Below are 20,739 nucleotides of genomic sequence, written 5' to 3' on the forward strand. Positions count from 1 at the left end.
ACATTAGGTATATTTGTGCTGAAACTTTTCAGACTTGAAAATTGATTCTGCATCTACAGGAAAAGGTCATTTGCTAACGTCGTGACTATACAATAGTTAGCTTTCTGTTTCTTTTCCTGCACTTGTGCTACATTTTCTGGATGCTTTTCCCTGTATATAAAATAATATAGTATCTATTGCACCAGTTTATTTTTTATTTGTCTACAGTTTAATCAAGAGAAAGAAAGAAAGATAAAAAGATAAGCATATGCTATTTTTATGATGGGGATGAAATAATAACAAGATGACAGATATCGTAAAGTCTTTTTGATGATTTTGGTTCATGTTATGATTTTAAATAGTATCAGACCACCATATGACAAGCAAAAGAAGAATAACATGAAAGTTATCCTCAGTTACAAGGAGACAAATCACAAAGACAGTTGTTTGTATATTGCTCTAATATGTGCTGGATTAAGACTAAGTGCATATTACATTCAGGATAAAAGTCTGACAACAGCTGTTCAATTGGTTTTAAACTGATTAGCAATTCTTTGTGGCTCTGCTTGCATAAAAATCACTGATCACAATATCTGATGATAGATTTACTTAGTAGATAGTTTCACCATTTTTAAAATGAGATTACTAGTTTCTTCTGGCTCTTTCAAGGAAAGTGCCTGTCATCTTTTAAAATGTATCTCTAATGACAATTTTAAATTTTAGCAGGATATAAAACACAAAAAGGAAACAAATGATAAAAGTACATAATAGCTTTGACAAACCACATTGAATTTTATGGTTTAGCTGACAACTACACTTGTAATGATATTCAAGGCTGGAAGACAATTAGCAATTAATAGATTTTTACATGTAATGAGTTACATAACTAAAACAAGAAGCAGTTAAAGTCAGAAAGCATTTTCTTAAATATTTTTATTGTCCTGAGGCAAGGAAAATTTTGATACTGCCATGAAACACTGGGTTAAATTAAAAGAGTTGGTGATGTGGAGTGAGTCTTTCTTAATATAACTACATGTTCTCCTGACCACGCTTTTTGCTTACAACGTGTTCCTAGCTTAGACTTGGACTCTTTGCAGTACATTGCCGTGTTAAGCACCCTTTGACTTTTGCTTGTTGACCAAGTGCATGAGAGACTCTAAATGAGTCTAGAAGAATATTAAATTGCTGTTATTCATTCCTTCCAATGATGTTGTATCAAACTGTACTACCATGAGAGTATCTTTAAGGATTTTTTTTATTTTTAGAGCACATCTGAACAGCCTTTTCCCAAATACTCTCGGAGTCCTCATTAGTAACTAGTTAACTCTGCACATTGCTTCTCATCCTATAGCTTTCATGACTTGTCATACAGAAAATGCCATAAATTATTTGGGAACTACAAATTGTTGTTGACTTTCTTTACACACATATTGGAAGCTTGAAGGTGCCTCCAAGCTCAAAGTGCTGTAGCACAGAACTGAGGCAGTGCGCTTACTATATTTCCTCTGAAATACTTATTATTTCAGAGGAAAAGATGCCTGCATCATCTCTACTATTTCTTGTGACATGTCCAGCTTCCTGAAAGTCCTCCAACTCTTTGTTATGTAAATGCAAATGTGTTTAGCTGGAAAGTTTGGATAGAACTGTTTCTAATAAAAATGTTACTGAGAGTGCAAATTAATCTTCAGCACATACATGCTTTATCCATCACCGTATGTTATAGATTTATATAAAATTGCATCTTAGACTATTGTTCTAAATCAACATCTTTTGCTAAAGAAACTAGTCTAACATTTCAAGTTACCTACCTTTTTCCCCCCTCTCTTATTTATGATCTTTGCACCACTTATCAGGTAAAGCTGCAGCAAAGTGAGAGTTTGAAGAACTTTATTTTTAGTTCACTGCACTGTAATTGTTTTCTAGTTCAAAGTTTTCCTTAGTATATATGACTCAATATCAAGCCAAAATTTTTTTGTGAGTTTTTGGCAGAAGAGTGATGTCATCCATTTGGCTTATGGAGTGATTTTCAGTGGATTCAAGCCATTGGTGGATGGGAAACTTATTTGGAAAGAGGAACCATTGCTCCATAGACTACATCCAACTTTTAAAAATTTCTTAAAGTTAATTGAGCATAAATCATTAGATGGAATTTGTGATTGAGCAGATCAATCTTTTCTAGCTTGTGAAGAGGAGCCTTTGTTAGCTGTGGTATCTACTTAGCTGAGAGATTATTTTTCAAATGTTTGGTGAAAGGGATCGCTCAGGTTCTCTTAACTACCGCAGTTAATCACTAGGTGTCTTCAACAATAAAAATTTATGCAAGTATTAAGAAAAGGAATTCTATGCAGACATTGCACTGGTGTCTTAAACCACTAGACTGTAGCTCCCCTCAAAACCACCAGAAGTTGAGTACCCTTATTTCCAAGTGCATGTAGCATATAGCAAGAACCTCGGAAAATGTTTTAATATGTTCACTATTTTCTGAAATTATGTAGATTGCTAGTAAATGCATGATAGTACATCCTGGCTTCTATTTGCTAACGTTAAATGTGTGTCTAAATCTTTACAAAGCTGAGGCCTGCAGAAGTAAAAATCTTTACAAAGCTGAGGCCTGCAGAAGTAAAAATGAGGGGACTGCAGGATTAAACTGTAACTTTCTGTAAACACATTAATTGCTTATAAAGATGGGCATGTTAAATTCTGCCTACTTATGCTAATTTCCAGGAAAATGAGAATATTCACATGCTTTTTAATAATGGATTCTAAAGAAATTAGCAGGAAAGCAGCATACTATATACATAAGGCATATACTTAAGGGGCTATAACCTGAAGTTGTGAAGGGTTAGCTTCCAAGTCACAGCCTAGTAACTTTTTGATACTGCTCGGAATGTTGAGATAACAAAAAATAAATCATATTTTTAGCTGATGTAAAGTAATCTTTGAGAGGAAGAAATTAGCAGAGGCAGAAACAGCAGTGAGTCTCTAAGTACCTTGCTGTCCAGTGAGGGACAGCTGTTTTGAATGGAGTCTGTCTTAATTTGCAAGAGTAGTATGTTTTATTTTAATAGATTTCTCTGATTGTGAAAGTTCTTTGAATAAATCAAGAAGGTATTGGTTTCAGAGAAGCTGGTTTTCTTTTTAGTCCATGGCCAGAAGTGGAAGGAGTATTGGGTCTGCTGTGTTAGCTTTTGAAATTGAAGACAGAGTGCAAGCCAGAGATTACACTGAAGATACATGTCTTCTGAGAAATGTCTTGAACAAGGAAAATAGAATAGTCAAAAGCACCACCTGTTTTTTAACTTCCAGAAAGCCAAAACCGCAAGAAATGAGCAAAATACAATTATAAAGAAGAGACACAGCTGATGGTACTTTAGGTTTAAAAACAGGATTTCAGAATTAAGGGAATAAACTCAATATTTGTTTGAGTCTGAGGTTAAATATTTGTAGAAACATTTCTATATCTCATTATGTTTCATTTCCAATTTAAACTGACTTAGATCTGATTGAAAACAGGCTGAGGATCAGTATTTGGGGCAGTTGTAAAAGGAAGCAAAAACATATTGAGTTGGAATGAGGTGTTTAATGAGTTTCTCTTTCACTTAACTGTTTATTGTTTTTCTGTGTTTGTTCATGTAAGATGAGTGACAAGTTAAAATTAAAGGACCTACAAGTCACAGCTGTCCGTCCTGTTTTCTGTGCATATTTCTAACTTATGTGTATACTTTTGCATCAGTCTTCCATCATTCTGACATGTGCAACATCTGCACTTCAATTTCACATGAATTTTCGATCTGCTTACACTATGGAGAGGTAGTCTTACCTTTCTGCTCAACATATTCACATTTTGATTCAACATATTTTGTCTCACAAATCCTCGTTCCTTTAGAGAATAGTTATCATCATCTTAATAAATCAGACAGACATTTCTCACCTTTATTAATTTTATCAGCACCCACCATTGTATAGGATGTGAAATTCCCTATAAGATTACTCTATTACCAATAATCACTAGATATTTTTGTCACTCATTTACTTAATAGCTTGAGCAACTCCTCATGTAATGCTGTTGTACCTTCATGGACTTCACTGAAGCTGTGGTCTGCCTGTCTCATTCGGTGACTGTTCTTAAGTCATGATTTCTCTGCTTTTCCGTTTTCCACAACTTCTTGTCTTTTTATTCAGCCTTCTCACTAGAGGACTTAAAATGCGATCAACAACCAATAAAAAGGAGGAATTACTCAAAAATTAATTATTCAACACACTATTCTCACCTTTGTTAAATTGTGTTGCATCTGAGGCTTGTGGGTGTCATAAGAGTACTTTCAGCAGAATATAGTAACCGCATTATAAGGATTTTCCCATTACTTTTAACCTTATTCTTTTATTCAGGGCAGAATGTTGAGGACAAATGGAGAGAGGAATACTCTGCCTCTGTTGATACTGCAGTCAGGGCCGTTCTGCAGTGCACCCTGCAGTCCCTTGTCACCCAGCCGGGCAGACATCTAGCAGTGCATTACAACCCCCTTGCTATGAGCCTCTGTTTCTTTCTAGCAGAAGCTGGCATCTATGGGGTGGATGTTGTACGCCCACACTGCATCCTGACATGCAGCCAGGGCACTGCGAAGTGCTCACCCACGCCTGGCAGCCAGGGAGCATTCTCATTTGCTGAGTTTAGACTTCCCCAGGGTAATTACGCTCTGGAGAGAAAAAGAACAATGGCCTTTTAATACGGGGAGGAGAGAGAAAGGTCATTATGGAGGAAAGGTTGCTATCGTTTTCATCATGGAGATTATTTGCAAGGATCTTAATTTGTATTTTCTCATCACAGTTTATTTCTATCTCCGCATCTTTTAACCCATCTGCTTCATCCTGTTACAGTGTTAGCCTGGCAGAAATTGGTTTTCATTTACTGTTTTGCTTTATACTAAATGAGGTATCCTGACATCCACTGCTTAAGTCCTTCTCATAAGTTTGCTGGCAAACAGACATTATATACAATGTCTTTAATGTAAAGGATGCCATGTGAACCCAGATGCATGGATTCATTCAGCTAGTGTGAAAATATATGAGGTGGAACCAAAGCCTTCCCAAGAAAAAACTGAATGAAAGTCAGTTTTTTTGTTTTTTTTTCCTATGGTCAGCTGGCCTTTTTTTTTTTTTTTTTTTTTTTTTTTTTTTATAAGTTTAGCTTCAAAGCCATTGAATTCTTTCTGATGTGCTCATTAGCTACACTTAGCGGATAACAGTGTATTTATTTTGGCACAAAGCTGGTGGGCAGAGAGAGTCAGAAGGTGATTTGAAGGATTTAAATAGCTTTAATGCCAGTGGAGGGAGTGCATTGTCTGAGCAAGCACAAAGGAGAAAAACACTGAAGAAATTAGCTGTTTATTTCCCTTCTGATTTGCAGGTGAAAAGGATGAATCAGGGCCTGCAGGAAAACAAGTTTTCCTCTCATATGTAGATTTTTGCAGGGCTACTTCTCATTTTTTACTAAGAATAGTCAAAACTTCTGGCCTGTATAGTTGGAGGCATAGATACTGTGAACAAAAGAAGATAGTGGGTAGAAGATCTGCATACTGGTGTCTCTTGCAGATACTCACTAATCTTAGGCAATGTGCCTTACAGGTTCTCTTGAAACAAGCAACATGGCCCCATATGCTGTAACCTTTCTGTGGAAACATGCGTTTCCAATAGTAGAAACACTTTGAAGCAGTGTTTGCATATCTGCAATATTACAAAAGCTTGTTAAGAGTGAACGTAAGAAATATGAGTCATAAGAAACAAACCAGCCAAGCAACCTATAAGTCCTTGTTGTGTCTGTGCAAAAGGAACATTTTATTTTATGGTTACTAGACTGGATTGAAAATTCACTGAAGTCAAAGAGAATCTTTCCATTGACTTAACTGGAATCTGGGCCCAGCCCAACATCCTTTAGACTTCAGCCGCAATCAGAGCCAGCAAATCAGTTACACTGAAGATAGCTTCACTCAGCCACTGGGCTTCTGGTTCGCTGCAGTTTCTTCCCAAATATATTTGGTGGAAGCTGCAGAGGGAAATGGAGAATCAACATGACTGCCATGACAAGTGGTAAAAACGGTTAAAAAATGAAAGACATCTTTATGTCCTGAGCATGTGGGTGTCAGGCTAACCCTATGCCAAGTGGGAGGTAGCAAGAGGGAACACGGCTGCAATGTAACTGAATGTGTGATACAAACTTTCACCAAATCAAAAGAATGTATCCAGCTTTGTGTCTGAGGTCCAAGGTGAGGACAAGAATTTTGACTGAATGCAGACTGATAGCCAGATAGCCAGCTGTGCAGTGCTTCCGTTAAACTGCTATTGAACATTCATGGGCTTCTGGCTGATGAAGTCTTTTCCTCTCTTAAATCTGTGAAGGGAAAATACTCCTGTCTCGCATGTATCAGCTTGAAAGAGATGTGAAAATGTTTCCCCTAAGTACATGGACTCAGCAGAACAACATGTACTGTGAGCACTGTTAATGAACTAAGAGTCGTTTATGGTATGAAAACCAGAGTTCAGATACTCATCTCCATCAAGTGTATACTGAACCGTGTGAATGCAGTGACAGGAAACATAAAATTTGGTCACTCAATGTGCAATATTAAAATCAGCCTCAGAGGTGAAGGAAAGCTGTGAGTTGTGTAGGTCGGGCCAGCAGTATCACTTTGGGAAAGGCTGTAAATTTAATTTGATTTTATTGGCAGCTTTCCGAGGTTTTACTGAAGCCTTTTACAAGATCTGACATATATCGCACACTGTTAGTTAAACAGAGCCAAACCAGAACAGCTGCCCTTAAATCCAGACACGAGCCAGGGTTCATGTTGGCTGGTAGAAGGTCCATTTCCCATCCAGAGCACTCATATGCCACTGCAGAGGAACCAAGAAAAGACGAAGCCCATTGCAACGTATGTGTATCGTGAACATCTCTATGTTTGTATGTGGGCTGAGCAAGTTTCATTGCCCCTATTATCCTTTACTGCTTAGCTATGCAGGAGATTGCCACTGTCTCTTTCTAAAAAAACCTGCGTGATAATGATGTGAATTGCTGTGATATTTTTATATCTGTAAAGAAACTTGCTTCATCACAACCAAAAGTTTTTAGTGCGACAATATTAACTTCAAGCAGTTAAACTTTCTCAGAGAACTGCTTGTCAGTGAAAGAAGTCAAACACTGAAAAGCCAAAGGGTGAGATACAGGCATGGGATCTGGGATGGTTGTGGGTCCTGCTCTAAATCAAATCTCTCAACTCCTTCTATTGGAAGACTACAGTGTCCATAGGCCATGTGGAAACATGTGGATGAGAGGACAGTGATGGCAGCCTGGAGTACTTTTACATCTGCCATCTTCTGCTCTAAGATTAGAGACACTTCCAAAGCAAGGAAAGCATCTCTAGGAAACATCATTTTTTTTCAAAGACTTATGATTGTAATAATTTACAGTAAATATGCTTCTCTATGTGATTTTATCTTTGCAGTCTGAACAAACATATATTCTGATTTCTAAGTGGCATCAGTAAAGTGAGAAATAATAAAATTACTGTGGTTTATGAAGAATAACATTAAAAAGCTCTACTGCAAAACGTTTGCAAGGTGTTTGCAGTACGTATTGTAAAGAGAAAATGTTCAAACATGCCTGAAGAATCAGGGTGCCAAATTTCCATTAAAATTAATGGAAACTTGGCATCCAGATACTCTAGGTGGCTGCTGAAAATCCCTCACCTCCCTTCCTCTACGTTTGTGGAGTAGACAAAATTTTCTAATGTGAAACATTGTTCAGAAAATCACATACATTACACAGAACAGGAGTTTGTGTTTCTGACTCAGTAGTGACTTAATCTAAAAATAGCTGCTTCAAAGGGAATACAAGTCACCGGAGGGTAATGATCTGACTGGGCTGTGGTTTTAAAAACAAGGTTACTTAAACATAAGATAAACATGGAACAATCTGTTCAAGCTTTAAAACAGCTTCAAACATTGTCAAAAACTAGATTTCTGAAGAAAGCAAGTGGGAAGATCCCATCTCCTGAAAAAATAAGTGCTATGACTATGCCGGCACACATTGGAAAGGAATGCCTTGCAGGAAGTGTAAAGCTTAGCTCATCAAATAGTAGCTACTGGGCTTCACAACACAAACGGGTGTTGCAGTCCTTTCTCTAAATGCAGCAGAAAGTCTGAAGGATCTATGCAATCTTCCACACATGGAAAAAATACAGATATCTCACATTCAAAATACAAAATTAGAATGGGCACCTAAGGTCCCCCCAGATAAAAAAAAAAAAAAAAAAAAAAAAAAAAAGTATTTTGTTATTTGAGAATTCCAGAGGTGTCTGAACACCTGTGAGTGACTAGTCCCAACACCTGCTCTGGGATCCACTGACATTCCTAGTATGGAAAGTTACATTGCCCTCAAGATCATATCAGTGCAAACTTTTTGCAAATGGTGATATCAGTCCAACGTGCACAAGGATCGCAGGCAATGAAATACTAACTACCAGTGGTTGTTTGCAAATAAGTAGCCTTTGATGTCTCATAAACTACTGAGTTGGAGTTGCTTTGTCTGGAATGACATTTCAAGAACAGCAAGTGGCTTTCTTTATTGGATTTGAAACATCATTTTTTGGGAATACCATATGCTGTGAAGTATTTGTAGCAGATGATTATCAAACAACTGCATGCAAGAGAAAAAGGGCTGACCTGAGCACAGCTTCTCTATGAAGCACTGTATAAAACAGCTGTTTTTTTTATGTTGTAAGAAATCTTCCTAAAAATCCAAATACAAACCAAAATTATTTTTAATTTTTTCTTCCCTAATGATACATCTGTCTACACAGTTGGGTTTGGTGAACTGATTTCTCATGGATTTTCCCCTTTTTTCTTTCTTTTTTAAAGACAATTCCTTTTTGTCCTTTGTCTGTCCCTGGCCATGCCCTTTGCCCCTATTGTGTGTTGCAAGAACTCCATAAAGCCCTACGGGCTATGAGAGCACTACCCCGTTGCAAGAGTCTGAGACTCTGTTCCTACTTAAAATTTTATGTTCCCTTCTAGATGATCATTGCTTGCCATGACTTCCAGGAAACACCTCCTTGAAGCTAACTTCACTCATGAAACACCTCTTTGTGATCAATCACTTTTGCAAAGTTATAACCTCAGCTCAGTACATCAGGCTTCTGAGTTACGGCAGTACAGAAACTCCTCACGGACCGCATTTTGTCTGGAACAAGAGTATCAGGTTAGAATAATTATCTCTTGCGCCCTTATGTCCCAGCCGCTGGGCGGTGAACAGTGCTGATGTATCAGAAGAAAACACAGTAAACTTGAATTAGACAATTATGAAGCAATCCGTTACATAGAATAATTTTCCTTAACATATTTCAGGAAGTGACACATGCTAAACCCACTTGGATTTCTAGCCTAATTATTTTCTATATTCTGCCTGCTGCATAATAAAAGAGCTGAACAATACTGAAATAACTATCAAATGTGGGTTCACATGAAGCTTGACCTTCATAAAAGCTGTGCAGACACAACTTCTGTTTACCTTATAACTGCCCAGTGACCTACACTGTCAGTTCCTAACTCTCAGCTAGATTCTATCAGAAAAGTTGACAAGCAAAGATGAATGTAAACTCAAGGTGAGAAAGTGCCACTGAGTTATTAAATGGAAATGGAATATCATAACTTGCTGTGTGTTTCCTGGAGTTTCGTTCTGTAACTAGGGACAAAGCATTGTCAGCATGGGATGAGAATCCAATTCTAGACACAAAATCCACAAAATCTGCAGCTTAAATCAGCACATAGCCTTCTAGAGAAGTAAATGGCATTGTCCTGATGCTTAAGGAAGAGCACATCTTCTTTATCACAGGAAATGAGTTAAACAACCCAGTTCAAGCCAACAGAAGTTTATCATAAAGGGAGGGAAAGCCAAACAATTTAATGAATCATTTTAGTTAACTGTTCTGCTCCTCAGTCAGCTGTGATAGCCCCAGTCAGGTCTTTCTATAGATGATGAACCAATAGCCCAACTTCCCTCCTCTCTACACACTGCCCATCTTTGGCAAAAGGATGGCTGTTCAATCTGTTATTCTTAAAGGTGTTCTGCTTTTGGATCTTCACATTCCCTTCTGGTTAAACAATCAATGTCCTGTCCTGGGTAGAGCTGCTGCCAGTCTGTACAATAAATGGCTGAAGACAGCAGAGTGGGTCTTTCACTCCCTTTGGACAAGGTGCCAGGAAGCCCCAGTGAGAAGGTTCATGAGCAGGCAGCCCCGTGCTGAGCCTGCTGCCAGCCCCTGAGCTGTGCTCAGCTGTGGGCTGCTCTTGCAGCACAGCCTACATCTTCTGGTTATTTAGAAAACAGTTGGTGATGTTCAGATGAGGTGTCAGGTGAGAACTGTCACTGCACTGTACCTGTCCTGCAATACAACCAGGCAGGTTCAGGTGTCCAGACAATTTTTAATAGTCCAGTTGCTGAGCAAAGGTGCTCCCTCCCAGATATGTAGTTCTCACAGTACAACAATGGTCGATGTATCAAGCTAGAAATAATAGGAATAATCCCATAGGCATTGGAAAGAGTCAAATGCTTACCTTCAAAAATCAAAGGAAAGGAATGGAGGATATTCAACTTTAGCACCTGATAAGGATTATCTTTCCAGTTGTGTTTCTACTAGCTGGATTATCGGTATGGAGAAGAAACTCTGTAAAGTAGAACTGCAAGTTTGGGTTGCATAACTGTCGAAGAAAGCGGGTGGAAGTCAGCAAGAAGTAAAGGTAAATGATTGAAGACTTCTTTTTATTCTACAATCACTGATTAATATTTTACAATGTAGCAGTTATAATTGCTAATGGGCAAACGGGCAGTGTATTAACTAAACGGGGAATTAAAAGAAAGGAAAATGAAGACATGTAATCCTCTCATTTGCTAAGGATACTAACATAAAAGATGTGTTCATGATTATTGCACAAAATGTTGATTAATCCAGTGAACAGTTCTTTCTTTTTGCAGGTTTATTTATTGAATTTCATAATATTTTCTCTTTGTAAAACCTTAACTACAGAAAAAAAATATCCTAGATTTTCATACTAATGGGAAAATTAAATTCCTTTCTAAACTTATTGGATTAATTAGTGTCACTACTGTATAAAAAAAACATCTGTGTCACATAGCAATAAGCTGAACAAACAGTAAGGTATGTTTTCAGCTCCATGAATCCATAGGAACTACAGAAAACCTACATACCTTTAGATCAAACTGACTGAATGCTTCAGAGCTGATGAACCCTGCAAAGGATGATCAGGCCTGACTTCTTTAGAAAGAGAACTGCAGTAAAAGCTGAACTCTTATTTTGTGAGAAATTATTGCATTATGCATGTTCATTTCCTACATCTATGCTTATATTAAATACACAGTTGAATATACCTCTTTTGGGTTAGTATTTGCTTCCTTTTTTTTTTTTTTTTTTTTTTTTTTAATGGTTATTTTTAATTTTTAATAGAATCACTGAATGGTTTGGTTGGAAGGGATCTTTAAAGATCATCTAAACGGACCCTTAAAGATCATCTGTGTTATCATCTCAGAACTAGTAGGGGTGGATAAACAAGGCTTATTCACAATGGCTAATTTTAAACTCAGAGACCAGTCTAAATTAAGCTCCTCTTTTGAGTCATTCTCCAAAGGATAATCTGTCTGTCTGTCTGTCTTTCTCCGTCTCTTCCTCTCTCTCTTTTTGCCTGAAGAAGCTGTGGAAGATATTAGCCCTGATGAATATTCTCTCTGATACCAGTTCATGTTTCTCCTGAAGAACTAAATACTTCTATCTTAAACAAGGAAAAGATTGCTTAGTAAAAAGATTTCAAATAAACCAAAAAAAAGAGATGACCTTTGAAGATAACTTGCAATTTTGAATGCAGCTGAGACATGCCATTCCTTTCAGTAGGACACAGAATTACAGTGTATATCTATGCTGTTCTCTGTAAATACAGCTGTTACATTTACTGTCTATTTTCTCTCTCATTTCCAATTTATTTGAACTTTATTAAGGTTGAAAAAAACTATAGATGGAGTAATTTTTCAAGGATGCCTACAAGTGTTGTCACAGATGTGTAACTGTCTTTGGTGCAGGTTTTCTCCATTTTTATCCAAAGTTCTAATAAAACTATGCGCAAAATGTAAACAGAAACAGTCAAGGGAGTAGACTCCAAAATGTGTGTCTACACTCTTTCCAAACTAGGAGATAACCCATCCAAATATGTTCTGGAACTGGAGCAAATCTGTACTGCTCTACAAGGAATAAATGTGATTAGAAACTTTATTACAGAGTAACTCTTAACTATCTGGGAAAAAAAAAAGATTTTTTGGTTTGAGTTGAGGGTTTCTAAGTATTTACTGGAAAACACACAGAGCCGATTGCATTTTGAAAAAAATGTCTGCATTGTAAAAAATCAAAGTCTGGGACATAAATCCTGAGCACGTTGTATAACACAGTTTACATGGTGAGCAAGTAAACCCTGCCTGAAATGTACAAACTTAAATGTTGTGTCTTAAGCTGTATTTGTGTAAAACATAACTTGAACATGCATTGTAATGCAACTATCCCATACATCTATGGAGAAGACATGCAAACATTAAATTACAGAATACAAAGACAGAATGATAAAAAACGTTGGACTTTTGCTTCTGAGAGATTTTTCTGTGTTTTCATAAGCGAAACATCACAAGATAGCTTCTCTATTAACTGAATTATGATGACTATTCTGGTAAATGTCATCTAAACAGTTTAAATATTTAATATGTTATTCCACATACATAGCACTGAAGAAGCATACTAATAAATAATAACAATGATTCAAGTTTACAGCTCACCAAAATCTAATAAAAGGCTCAAAATAAATTGGGAGCAAAATATGTGAGCTGTGATTCAGTCAGACCCTTTAAATAAGCACATGGGAAAACTATTAGAAACCGGGAGAACTCAGTTTGATAATACATGACATTCCACTTATGGAAAAAAATGCTTTGCTTTATTGCCCAACACAGGAAGCTTTCTGCTACTAGTTAATACCAAAGCGCATTCGAAAAAACAAAATGTCAAAACATTACTGTTTTTCTCTATTTGAACTATTTAAATACACAGATCCAAGAGACCTCATGAGTGACAGAAGTGACTTAGAGGAGAAATATGCCATTTTCAGTTACCATACTTGGAATCATAAATGAAGAAATGATTGTAGCAATAAAAGTCAACTACGAAGTACTAGTAGAATATAATAGACTATAGTGAATTCTACCTGAGTATTTTAAAGCATCTGTACACATATTGCTTATCTAAGGATTGCAACTTATGGAGGTGGGAAAGATGAACAGTAATATTATGCTTACATAAAAGTTAACATCCCAAAGTGTCTTGGCCACAGGAGTTCGAATACAGGTATTCTAACTCCTAGACTCTTCCCCTTCCCTGTTGGTAGTTCTCCCTGCCTTGGACACAGCATGTGGGTAGGAGCCATGTTTGCTACCTGTATCAAGGTGGAAGAACAGTTGTCTATTTCCAGTCCTTCTTTACTGAGATTTAATAGGGTTTTGCAGATTTCTAGAATGAAATTTAATTAATACTATTTGAGTTTTACTATACAGAATGAGCACAGTAATGCAAATTACTCACAGTCCAAAAAGTTACCTACAAGCTGTATGTGTGCTTATATTTACCATGCAAATCAGCAATAGAAAGAGTTGAATGCAAATGTCAGAATACACTGTGTTATCTGGGTACCAGCTGTTTCTAAAGGTGGGCGGTGATGGTGGCATTGAAAAAAGGTGGTAGGATCTGTGGTTGGAAGCTGGCAGGGATGAGTCTCCTCTTCCCAGCCCTCAAGGCTGTGAATTTCTCAAGCAGCGCTGCCTTCTCAGCTAAGAATACATGGCATGGGCTACAACAGAGGGAAAAGCAGCAGCAGGAAGCAGAGCAGTTTGGAAGTGGGATTTTAACAGGTGATATGGGAATTGGCTCTGATCTTAACAGCTCGTTCAACTGTGCCAGACCAAACCTTTCTTAGTACTACCCTGAAGAGAATATTAAATCTCAGAGCAAACAAGACTGAATACTGTATATAATATAATACTGTATATAATATAATACTGTAAGGAGTAAAGCAAAATGTCATGTGATGTTGAGCTAGCAACTGCCTAGAAAGTGAGATGGGATCATAAACATTCTGGAAATGTTGCTGTATAACTACAAGTTTTTGATGTCACTGAATTATCACTGACTGAAAAATCTTGGATTTATCTGGAAAATAATGAGTTTAAAATTTTATAAATGTGCCATCAATAATATTTCTGTAATTTTAAGGAACAGTAACAAAGCACTGTTTTATTGTGCAACATGTGAAGAGAAGAAAGATAAGTTAGAAAGCTACTGAGGAAAGAAGAGATACTGCTTCTGATATTAAATTTCAACATAGTCAGAAAAATTACATAAATGCGATTCTTTATTAGTTTTTCAAAATAACGTACTCAAAATTTTGCAATAAAATTCAGTATTCAGTAATCAGCAACTGTTGAGCCAATAGAGAGCAGCAGTAACTGGAGCAGGCTAATGTGTGCATGTTTTTGCCTCTTAACATCAGGAGGTTTACTGGCTGAGAATTGTTATGACTAATGGTTTATAAACAGAAATAATATGGGCTTAATTCTTTGGGTCTGGGACTCAGAACCAGTTTTGGTTTGTTCAGCAAATAAAGAATGAAGTTCTGTTCAAAGGTATTTTTAGAGAGCATCTTTCTTCAATTAAAGTGATTGCAATGACCACAGTATTTTCAGGCAATGTACATACACTTCTAGAGGAATGAGAAAAATTTTCTTATGAGTATATATTTTCTTACTTCAAAATGCTGTCAAGGAGAGAACTGGAAGGAATTGATATTCTCTCCTTTTTGGTAGGTGAGATAGTAGAGAAAGATAGACACCAGTGACCACACCAGTATCTCAAAATGGGAACAATTTAATTCTAAGGGATTGAAGGTACTGCACAATTAAATAAGATGTTGAAAAAGATACGTATGACTCTGCAAAGGGACTAAATCTCTCTACAGGCACATATGCTTGATGGAATATGGCAACATAAAATTAAATGTAATTTCTACTTAGAAAGGCTCCAGACTTGTCGGTGTCATGGTCCTTCAATCAATCTCTTCTGTTATAGTACAACTTCTGGTGTAGGATATGCATATATGTGATAAAGGGTAATTTCTTTCTCATATGAAGAATAATAAGCAAAAAAATTAAATACTCACTTTAACTTATAAGAAGAGAAAGACTTTCACAGAATGTAAAAAAGTCTTCTCACTTATTTCTTTTAACAAGAAATTTAAACCTTGCGTGAGTCTCTAGATTATCTATCCTTTAATAGCCTTCTATTGATTAGAAAGTGTGCCATGTATCAGGGAGCCAAGGGTAACAGTAAACAAGTATATAAAGCTGTTCAAATCTGAGATATCCCTGTACTATAACAATTTGGAACCATAAATATATACAGATAAACATCTTATGAATATAATACATGAGTTGAAATATGTTCAGGTATTTCTTGTCAAGTAATTCTGGAAAAAAAAAAAAAAAAACCAAAGAAGAAAAAAGAGAAAAGGCAACGCAAAAATACTCCATCTATTTGAGCCTAAAAAGAAGAGAGACATTACTCAAACTATTTTCAACATGTAGCTGGACAGGCTTGCTATCTGTCAGGCAACATGCAAGTTGCAATCAGGGTACTCAAAATTTTCTTAACTAAATAAATAACTTTCTGTCTGCTCTACTAAACTTCTAAAAACTGTGTTATATTTAAAGTGTATGTATGCTAACCTATGATTGTAACAAACTTTTTAATTTATGTCTTTACTCATGAAGATAGAATGATGGAAAATACAAAAGTTTATAAATACTTGTGAAGAGCTACAACCAAAAAAAATAATCCCACTGTGTACAGCTTGGTTGCAATGTACCTAATCTCTTTCAGTGTAAGGTGGAGCACTTAATGCAGGTTTCTCATCAGACTCAATTGATTTACTTCTTTATTTACTTTTTTTACTTTGCTTTTGAGCATAATATTTTCAAATTTTCACTGAATCCACACAGGTCTGGCAAGAAATATTTGAGGCTCAATATGCATTCTATTCTTGCACCTTTATCTCTCCTTAGTGTGTCTCCATAAGCCCTACTGCAGCCTTCCCCCTTTGCCAGCCCAGGATCCCAGGCAGTGACCAGCCCCAGTAGTATCACCTGGGCTCAGACTGTAGAATAAATTCCTCAGTCTTGAGAAAGAACTCTGAGAGAGTCTGTAAAAAGAGAAGGTAGAGGTGGGACTGGTAAGTCAGGATTGTTAGTAAGTCAAGGGTTCAAGAGGAGAAATACCAACTTGGAAATGTATATAATACTAATGGGAAAAAAAAAAAAAAAAAAAAAAAGGAGTCTGCTTGAGGCTGGTTAGGAAGCTTTGGGTCAAGTTATCAGTTACCAGTATTGATGGAGCTGGGGGACAATGGCAACTCAACAAGACTGAGAACTTGTCCCCAGAAGCTGCAAAGGCCAACCTTCCCCTCCTGCCTAGCCAGCAAAGACTTTCTGGGTGTTGTAATGGGGTACTGAGCACACGGATACTTAGTCTAACAGCTCATCAAATCCTAAATATTTTTTTGTGTGATAATCAATTAAAAATCTATTTTCATTTTGAAGTTGTATATATCCTGCCTTCACAGTCTTTGCACCAACTTAAAGATGATCAGACAAATTGAGCCAAAACAAAGGAGGTAACATTATCCTCCTTCCATCTTCTGCTGTTCCCCCTTCCCACCTTGGAATTGCTACCTCTTTTCCTAGACAGCAGCAGCAGGTGAAACTCGGAGCTATTTGACCCCTTTTGCTAACCCCTTTTGTAGTCCCATGGCAGTAACGCTACAGAAATATCAGTTGGGAAGCATTTTTCCAGCCTGTCTACTGTGTGTTTCTGTTAGGAAAATGCTGGTCCCAAACATTAAAACCCTGTTTTCTTGAAGCTGAAACCAAAGCTTCTTCTGTACAGTAGTGTAAACATAAAATTTAATTCCTATGTTCCAACTGTGATTGTTTTTCTATAGACTTTGTATAGATTTCAGATCAAGAATGCTTGTGCAAAGTGGCATTGAAATCAGACCTTGATTTTGCTGTTAATAGCTCTAGAGGGAATGAGAAACAAACAGTGAGAACAATTTAGTGAGGTTCACTGCTTCGGTAGCTAAACTTAAACTGATGCATTTAATAGATTTCTGAAGGTGTGAAGATGCTTTCCTTTAACACAGCACTTTTATTTTAAGGTTACTTGCAGTTTCTGGGTGACTTTGTCTCATCAAAGGAAGATACAGATCTGTTGCAGAGGTGCATCTGATATCTTGCAAAACTCATAACTTCCTGCCTCAGTGTTACGAAGTGTAGAAAGAATCACCAACAAAGAACATAAATCTCACTTGGACTGAGTGCAGTAATTGGTTGTGGACCAGGACAACCATTTCTGAAGAGCGGAATTACAATTCTTTGTTAAATAGTGCCAGAAAACTGATTTGTGGTCATTACAGCAGAGAAGTGGTGCTCTTGACCTACACTTTCTACCATTTCACATAAGATAATAATAATTTATCATTGCTTCATTTGTTCTCTGCTGCTTACAGTTCTCTACTGGAATTCAAATCTGCTTTCATGTGGCTTCAAGTGGCCCGTATTTCTTAAGAAGCGTGGTGATCTGTGGCAGAACTTCTGGTGGAAAAGCCATTTTGCTGCCAGTATACCAAATATACTGGAGCTATTCAAATCCTTAGTACCCTTTTTTAAGGTTTTCTAGTTTCATGAGCCATTTTCCTGGCATCCCAGAATGGCTAAGTTCTGGTTTTATAAGGGGAAAGTACTGGATTTTTTTTTCCATTCTCTAATTCGCTCTATCACAAAGGCGCTTTTGCGTATGTAGTTTTGTTCCTCAGTGGGAACATGGTCTAAGCAGATGTTCCTGTACAATGATGATGCAAAGAAGCAGCATTTATATGGCTGGCTTTCATTAGTTTGAGCTATCAGATGCAGAAATATTAATTTTGGCTTGCAATTTCAGGTAATTGCTGTATAAAATTGTCGGTTCTTTATAAACAATTGTTTTTCCCAAAAACGTCAAAAGTCAGTGTTCTTACTCTGGCTTCTGTAGTAGCCTGACAGTATAGGTCTGTGGATTTATCTGGGCGTTTCTTGGCCTGAGCTGATGTTATCTCATTTCAGTTGTGGCAACAACTGTCTAAGAGTCAGGTTATGAAGGTCTAAGGTTGTTGCAGTTTAGTTTACATTCATGACAGGTAGTGATTCTTTGCGGAATGAACTGTATATGTCTAGAAAAGAATGCAGTGCAGAAGAGATGATGATCAGCTCAGGATGATACCAGATATCCAAGACGGTAAACACAAATCAGACTTGTCCATCAATTACCACTGCAGGAGTGCACACATGTGAGTCAGTAAAGGAAGAGAGAGATGTTAGGGATAACAAGGAGAACAGAAGAACTGTGTAACTGGTAACCAATAAAAATAAAGAACATTGAGCAGACCATCTTAAAAAAGTTAAAAACATAAACAGAAATGAACCCCAAGAAAAAGGAGGAAAAAAGCATCATTACTGCCATTGTCCACCTCCTGAGAAGAATGAAACCCTCATAAGAAGCATCACACTCTTCCTGGTGAAGACTTTGGGATCTTGACAACTTATGCTAAGTGCCACACCTCTTTTTTGTTGAGGAAGACAAGAACTGTCAAGATTAGGACCTGGAGCCATACTGGAAATTTGAAGATAATACCATAAGAAAGGGGTAAATGCTGGGATGATTTTGTGGCAGAAGTTAAACTGCATTATTACAAGACTCTTTGTATTAACTAAGAATTTTGATTATCTGACTGTTAAAGCATGAGTTGGACTAGTAACAAATTCATAGCTTCTTATGTATGGTATTTTGCCTGGAACAACATTTTGAGAGTAGAAGTATTCTCATCGAGCAAAACAGTGGATAGCAAACCTAATATGCCTGCTTACACACATGGGAATGAGAGAAAAGAGGAATGATCAAGGAAGTTTAACAAATTAAATCAGAACTAATTCTTTCTGGTGAAGAGAGAGGAAAACAATTGCATTTTAACATGGAGATAGATGGAGATAGCTGTTTTCAGTAAATGTTTATAATATTACAATTATAGAGAATATATAAAGGAATTCAAAGTTAAAACAAGGCAAATAACAAAAACTCGATCATGATTATTTTTGAGGAAACTGGAAAATAAATTAAGTGTTTCTAAGTGCAAACAGAGAAAGAAGCTCAATGGTGGACACAAGCATGATAAATGAAAGTTAGGACATAATAACTATTACAGAGGCCTGGTTTCTCCCAAAGGAAGAGGCTGCATTATAGAGTTACAGGATGTTCCAGAAGAAAATGTTCAGCAGAGAAAAGCAGAAGAGGAAAGGGAGTGTATCTTTGAACTTTAGGAAAGTTAAAAGCACTCTTGAATGAAAAATAAAATCAATTTGGCAAAATTAATATGGAGCAACTGTCTAAGCACCAAAAAAATAAAGTGGTAACTTAAAGACTTCTCATTGCCAAATAAGTACAGAGGACAGAAAAATATTTCAGCTGCTCTAAATTAGTACAACAGTATTGCTTTGAGTGGAGCTACAGTGATTTGCATCATCTAAAGATAAGTGAAAGAACAGTCTAGATTAAAAGAGAGGATGAAAGGTGACAACAGTATTCCTTAGCAGGAAACCATGGAGGAACTTAAATGAGGACTATCATAAATGATCGGTGTTAGAGCTGGGGTTTATTAACTTTATCTGATCTCGGATCCACTTAGGCTTTGGAGCTTTTAAAGCTAGATTCAAACTAAAAGCTCTTTGATTTGTTTTTCCCATAAGAAAACTTGTAAAAAGAGGAGTGGGAAAGAAATAGAGGGGAAAATTCCAGTAAAAAGGGGCATGACATCTGGAGAAGAAAGAACAGGGCATTAAGAACTTTGCAGAATACCTTAGAAAACCTATTCTTCACTATTTTGAGCCAGGGTGACATTCCAGCCCTGATCTTGCTGTGACTTTGATCTGCTTTGTGGTCATTTTTAACCAGATGGGGTATAATTTTCCATGAAACATAGCTGTGTGAAAAAGAGTATTACAAAATTTGTAAATCACCTCCTATACATAGAAACAAAAATATACATCCCATGTTCCACTCTTTTCTTTTAATGGTGTTTGCAGGTTCAGGCTAGGATGTAACACTGTGTTTCTTAACAGTTTTATTACAGAATATGCTGATAATTTCTACGTAATACATACTTAGTTCAAATGAACACCATTGTGATGGAAAAGGTCAAAATAAAGCAAAGAAAGCATTCAAAAATAATAGGAGACTTTACAGGGGGGGCAATGTGTAAGTACTGAATATCATACAGACTCAGAGCTCAAATTCCCCGTGTGTGTTGGAATTTACATTTGGAGATATAATGAATTTCAGATGCTGGTTAAAGTTGCACCTTTGTCCTACTCTTCGGCTCAATCCCTGCTGACAAGATAGGTTTCACTGACCTCTGGTGTCTGTACACATTTTTTCTCTGCTATGTAACCAATTTTGGTTCCAAATAAAGATTGCCTTGCAATGTTTCAGCTGGTTTTTTTCTTTCCTTTCCTCAACAGGCATAGTC

General features: G+C 36.8%; 1 long non-coding RNA gene across 2 annotated transcripts in view; it reads left to right on the forward strand.

The window, feature by feature from the left end:
* LOC308064165 overlaps positions 1-20,739 on the forward strand; it is a 35,954-nt gene continuing 15,215 nt past the window's right edge. Inside the window, exons 1-2 of one of the 2 annotated variants that reach the window (XR_013928268.1) lie at positions 1-10,767; positions 17,341-20,739. The exon at positions 17,341-20,739 is cut by the window's right edge and continues 10,421 nt beyond it. This is a non-coding gene — a long non-coding RNA (uncharacterized lncRNA). The other variant, XR_013928267.1, reaches the window with a different exon arrangement.

The sequence above is a fragment of the Falco punctatus genome, assembly GCF_963210335.1.
Source record: "Falco punctatus genome assembly, chromosome: 5".
NCBI lineage: Eukaryota > Metazoa > Chordata > Aves > Falconiformes > Falconidae > Falco > Falco punctatus.